Below are 6,613 nucleotides of genomic sequence, written 5' to 3'. Positions count from 1 at the left end.
AAAACAAAAACAACTTAAGAAGATTGAATCTGAAGAGCTGGGGTTGAACAAAGTCTGGATAAACATCACAGAAATGAATGAGCAGATTTCTCTGTTGACTTCTGCAATAAACCACCTCAAAGCTAATGTCAAGTTAGCTGCAGACTAAATTATCCTGCCTGCCACTGTAGAGGGACTTCAGAAGAGTGTAACTTCTATTGGCAACACTTTAAACAACATCTGTCTTGCTGTGGAGGCAATATAGAAGACTGTGGATGAATACAAGAAGACCATGAAGTTACTACAGAGTGGCATGAATCAGCATGCCTTAAAGGAGACCAATGGAAGCAACCAGATCATTCCATCACTTCCAGCTATATCTGAACTTGACAATAAAACACAAGTGTGAATTTGAAACAGGATATCCCATACCACCATAGTTTTTTAGAGGAGGTAAACAGTGCCCCAGGGGAGTACCAGAGATGGAAGTATCTTAAACTTGAGGGAATGAATGAGGCTGTCAGTAATCTTACCCAGAGAGTCAACTTGATAGAAAGAGTTCTGGTTGCTATGAGCAAGATAGAAAAGCAAGTGAACCTGTCCTCCAGCATGGTGAATGATAGAGCTATCTCTCCAAAAAGAGAGTCTTTGCATCAAGTGACCAGCAGAATAGAGTTTGTAAAATCCCAGGGCTTAAAGAAAGAAGAGGGCATCAGAGGATGGGATGGTCAGATAGCATCACCAATGCAGTGGACATGAACATGGGCAAACTCTGGGAGATGGTGAGGGACAGGGAGGCCTGATGTGCTGTTGCAGTCCAGGGAGTCACAAAGAGACACCACTGGGTGACTGAACAGCAACAACAAAGAAAGATAGTTCACATTCTCAGGTATTCAAGCTCAGAGAGAAACAGTAGCTTATCAATGCTTTCACAGACAAACCTGAGAGCATCAGGCCTCCAGAGACTACCAAATGAAGAGCAAGTACAGGGTTTTAAATCAAAGCCCTCAGCATTGCCAAAATTCCCACAGTCTCTTGGAGATCAGATTGAGAAATCTGCCCAGGTAAGACCTGTCTCCCTATCAGTAATTTCTAGTATTGAAGATATTCAGGACTTGCTCCATAACACTGACTGTGATGTGGAAGGGAAGCTGACTTACCAGGAAATCAGGAACTCCTTAGATTCTGTTATGCCAGAACCAGAGCATTTGAGAGAGTTTGATTCTGATGGAGATGGAAGATACTCATTCTTAGAGGTAAGAGTAGCTTTAGATGTCTAGCTTTATCAGGCTTATTTTAGAAATTAATGTGTGCCCTAATATCTGTTCAGTTTCTTTTTGATTAAATGAGTGGTATATTTCAAAACATTCAAATTAATAAATAAGATATTAAAATTTTTACACCTGCAGTAGTGTGCCAAGTAAAATGCAGTATTTTACACTCTGAATTGGAAAAAGTATCACATAATTTAATTATTCACAAAAACAAAGTGACATTTTGTTTTGGACATCTATTACAGCATCACTCACAAATGATAAAGAGCTTTCAACTGAATTTGAGGACTGTGGTTGGGATAGTTTGAGTTAATAAAGAAGACTATACAGTACATGTGAAACTCACTTTGGCATCCTTAGGAAACATTAAAAAATACAATAATTCTGCAGGAAAAGGGAAACTAAGCATGGAATTCCTAGCTTCAGAGGATATGATTATGTACTCTGACAATATATAGGCTAAGTGGCACATAAAATACATTCACTTATACACTCAATAACAGAATGTATGTAACATATATATCCTTGAATTGCTTGCAATAAAATAGAATATATATAAGTAATATATATATAAATAATATATACATGATTATACTATTTACATGTATACATGTAATAAATAGCAGTATATTTATAATAGTAGTAAAGTGATAATTTAAATGATCATGAATAACATATATGTATATATTAGTTTACTATTATTATTACTACTATGTATATTATTCTATTGTGTGTGTGTATATATATATATACACACACTACTTATGGCTATTTAAATTATTATTTGGAGTATGTTTTCTAACAAGGGGTATATATAGTACATATGATATATGTGTGTTATATAATGTGTATCTCACTGAATGCGTTTGTATATCATGTTCAGTGACAATAGCCAAAATACAAGGTTGATATGTAGAATGATCACACTTTTGTGAAATGGCATTTACCAAGATAGGATTGCCCATTTTTCAGTCCAAGGCAGAGTTTGGATCTCCGATTACTCATACACATAGAGGCTGCTGCAGGTCAGGGAGCCCTCCTTCCTCTTGAAGCCCTCGGTGGTGCATGTGTGGTCTCTGAGGTCACTGTGGCTCAGGAGAGGTGAGGGAGCTGCACCAACTCTTAGCTGGCTTTACTAGAAGGTGAGGTGTGTTCTTCACCACCACATCTATCATCCAGAACTAGTAAGAGATCCTAGGGAGTTACTCTGCCACAAATATACTTTTTAGAAAATAAAATATCCTTTATAAAGGTTGCTATTAACATCAAAATATTAATAGCAGCTTTCTGAGTGACTGATTATGATTAATTTCAACTTTCTTCTCTGTGTTTTTCCCCTTTCTCAAATACTCTGTAATATGTACTATTTTCATAAAATAATTTTTAAAGTATTAAAACTACAAAGTAGCCATGTACTCCATGTCACATTACTTTAGCTTTATATTCGTTTTAGGAACTATTAATATACCTTAAAAAAAATACTTTGGCCCTCAGTCAAACATAACTGTAATCTGTTAACATTACTTTGTAACTTCAGTTCAGTTCAGTTCAGTTCAGTCACTCAGTCGTGTCCAACTCTTTGCCACCCCACTAACCACAGCATGCCAGGCCTCCCTGTCCATCACCAACTCCCGGAGTCCACCCAAACCCATGTCCATCAAGGCAATGATGCCATCCAGCCATCTCATCCTCTGTCGTCCCCGTCTCCTCCTACCTTCAATCTTTTCCAGCATCAGGGTCTTTTCCAACGAGTCAGCTCTTTGAATCAGGTGGCCAAAGCCTTGGTAAAATAGAAAATGTAAGATTACTATAGACTTAATTAAATTTTTTTTGCAATTTATATCTTTTATTGGGATAGAGTTGTTTTACAATTTTGCATTAGTTTCTGCTGTACAACGTTGTGAATCAGCCATTTGTATACATACATCCTCTTCCTCTTGAACCTCCTTCTCACTCTCCCTCCCCCCCATCCCATCCCATCCCTCTAGATCATGGCAGAGCACCAAGCTGAACTCCCTGTGCCACACAACAGGCTCTCAAGAGCTATCTATTTTACACACGGCAGTGTACCTATGTCAAACTTAATCTCCCAATTCATCCCACCTTCCCCTATCGACCCCCTCATCATGTACACACATCCTTTCTCTATGTCTGTGTCTCTATTTTGCCCTAGTACTAGGTTCATCTATATCATTTTTCTAGATTCCACATATATGCGTTAGGAGAGGATGCGTGTGTGCATGCTCAGTCACTCAGTTATGTCCGACTCTTTGTGACCCTATGGACTGTAGCCTGCCAGGCTCCTCTGTCCATGGGATTCTCCAGGCAAGAATACTGGAGTAGGTTGCCGTGTCCTCCTCTAGGGAATCTTCCCAACCCAAGGATTGAACCTGAGTCTCTAGCATCTCCTGTACTGTAGACAGATTCTTTAACCACTGAGCCACCTGGTAAGCCCTGTTAGCAGAGAATACAGAGGACTTAATCCGATTTTAAGATTGAACAACTTAAATATAGTTAAATATGTTCTGTCAACTTTGTAGCATAATATTCATGAGTTTGTGCTAAAATCATACAAATAGGAATGAAGGGATAATAAACATTTTGTGACAGAAAAGAGGATGTGATAGGAGAATGTGGGGCTCAGTTATAATCTCAAGGAAGACTCACTGACAAATGCCCAAATCTCAAACACTTTTGTTACTAACATAAGCAGCTGTGCCAACTGTGGGGTGTGAATATTGTGAAAACGTTTTGTATCTCAGATTAATTGCTCCAGCATCTTTCTCTCAAATGATATCAAGACATCCAGATCTCAGGAAGCCCTCCTTGAACTTGAATTATCCAAAGAACTCAAAACTGTTCAATCAAAAAAGGGTCAATCGTATTCCCCTGGTATTTCACCAAGTACTAGATGAAGAGGAAACTGAAGGGTTATTTCACTGTTTTTGCCTCGCCAAATCTTCACTGGGGGCATTGCTGAAAACTCTCCCTGTAAAGTCATATTCACAGATTTCTCTATGCTTCACATATTTTATTTCCTGAGGTTACAGCTTTTTATTCAAAAGGGACTTGCACAAATATTGTTCCTAAGTCACATCCACTATAATAAGGTGCTTCAAAAAAGGGTGGGGGCACAATTTCCTACTCTTCTCAAATACTTCATCATTTGATGTGGGGCTTTATTGTTCTTCCCAGCTTGAAATGAGTTTATTCTTCCACCTCTTGATTTGGGATGGTCTCGTCTCTTGTTTTGAGCAACAGAAAATGGTGGTAGTTTTGCTACAGCAACTCCAAACCTAAGTCTCTGAGAGCCTAGCAATAGCACCCCAGTACTCTTGCCTGGGAAACCCCACGGACGGAGGAGCCTGGTAGGCTGCAGCCCATGGGGTCGTGAAGAGTCGGACACGACTGAGGGACTTCACTTTCACTTTTCACTTTCATGCACTGGAGGAGGAAATGGCAACCCACTCCAGTATTCTTGCCTGGAGAATCCCAGGGACGGAGGAGCCTGGTGGGCTGCCATCTATGGGGCTGCATAGAGTCGGACACGACTGAAGCGACTTAGCAGCAGCAGCAGCAGCAGCAGCAGTCTTCTTTTCATTCTCTTAGAATCCTAATGTTGCCATCTGAACTCACGCAGGCCAGCAGCTGAATGAAGAAAGGTATGTCATCCCACTATCAGTCTCTCTAGTGAGTTGAGGTCTCCAGGATGAGCTAGTCCCTAGCCAACTCATCAGAGAAACATGGGAAGCCCACTGTAAGATCATTCATGTCTGGCCCAGATCAGCAGAACTAAATGACTAACCATAGCCTCATAGACAATAACAAGTGATTATTGTCATTTGTATGTTTGTTATTCTTACTTATGTTATGAAATCAATGTCCATCTCCTGATTGCACCTCCCCCTATTAGACTACAAACTCCATGAGAGTGGAGTCTCTTCTGGACTATTCAACACTGCCTCCCCAGCACCCGGCCCTATGCCTGGCACTTGGCACACTCTCAATAAATACAGGATGTATGAGAATGTGTGAATAGCCAGGATGATGCTGGTTTAACCAGTAGCAGAAAAACTGAGAAAAGGAGACTAGCATCACATGAAGTGGGCAGAACAGTTTTGAGACAAGAATCAGTATTGGTTCTGATGGTACTGTGCTCTGGCTACACTATTAGCTACATGGTCTGGGCAGGTCAAAATTCTTTATCCACCACTTTCTCAATTTTCTCTGTAAAACGAGAATAACAAACCTACAGCCGGGCAGATGAATATCCTCCAAGGCAGAAACAGTAAGTCTAGGGGAGGGTCACTGTGGCCCAAATGAGGGTCAACCATCTGCTGAAACACGCTGGAGAACCAAGAGACTGCTGTATTAAACCTCTAGGCTTTGGCAGATTTGTTTACAGGAAGCTGTGGACAGCCGCTCTGGAGCTCAGGACTCCAGGCCAGATTAACACACCTTTCTTCACATTGCGTTTTCCTGATTCTATTTCCTAACAGTGGACATAATGTTTCAAAGAGATTTTGCTAACACTGAATTACAAACGGAAGAAGTGAAGATCTGGGACTCAACGAATCCCACAGGCTTTCCTTCTTTTACAAAGTTACTGACCTCCTCAACAGCCAACAGGTATTACACTGAAGAGCCCAAGGAAATTTCTGGGAATGATCAGTATATTCAATAACTTGATTGTGGTGAGGGTGCATATATGTCTAAACTTATAAACATGTATACAGTAAATATGTAAAATATTTTATAATAACCTTCCCTGAGGGAAACAAAACCCACAAAAGTTACACTTAGCTGAATGTGTTTCAGAGTAACTTTCTGTATATACCTGAACATAAAAGATACAAAAGAAACCAAAAACCCAACTGCCACTTCTGAAGAGCCCAGAACAAAAGCAAGGTACTGTGCATGCCCCCTGCACATAACACCACCTGATGGGTAGGCAAACCACCTAAGCCACCCCTCTGGCCCTACCCCTGGATACATCCCAACGCTGAGCCCATGTAAGGAACCAGCTCACTTTCCCCTTGGGAGCCAACAATGGAATCTGTTTGTGCTCCCTCCCCTCTGCCACAGCAGGAGCCCTAGCAAAGCCTTGCATAAATTGCTTCTCTGGTGTCCAGTCAGTTTCCATTGATTGGGGAATGCCAAGAATCCTGGTGGCTATCAGACAGGGTTATCATGGCATATTGCAGCAAGTACAATGACTTCTGTTCCTGAGCTTATCCTGCCTTAGCCTGACTCAGTCACATCACTGACCCTCACTGAACCCCAGTCCTCTTACCTGCGCATGGTGCACACTTCACCAGGGGGCCTGGTTGATAAGTAACTCCCAGCACCAGTGTCTGTGT

At 41.0% G+C, this 6,613-nt stretch overlaps 1 pseudogene; it reads left to right on the top strand.

Annotated features, from left to right (window-relative positions):
• Positions 1-271: 271 nt before the first annotated feature.
• LOC145516515 (EF-hand calcium-binding domain-containing protein 14-like) lies at positions 272-1,259 on the top strand (annotated as a pseudogene).
• Positions 1,260-6,613: the final 5,354 nt, after the last annotated feature.

This window comes from Giraffa tippelskirchi, chromosome 8 (genome assembly GCF_054371585.1).
Source record: "Giraffa tippelskirchi isolate mGirTip1 chromosome 8, T2T-mGirTip1v1.2.pri, whole genome shotgun sequence".
NCBI classification, from domain to species: domain Eukaryota; kingdom Metazoa; phylum Chordata; class Mammalia; order Artiodactyla; family Giraffidae; genus Giraffa; species Giraffa tippelskirchi.
This window is presented reverse-complemented; position numbering and strand designations above follow the sequence as displayed.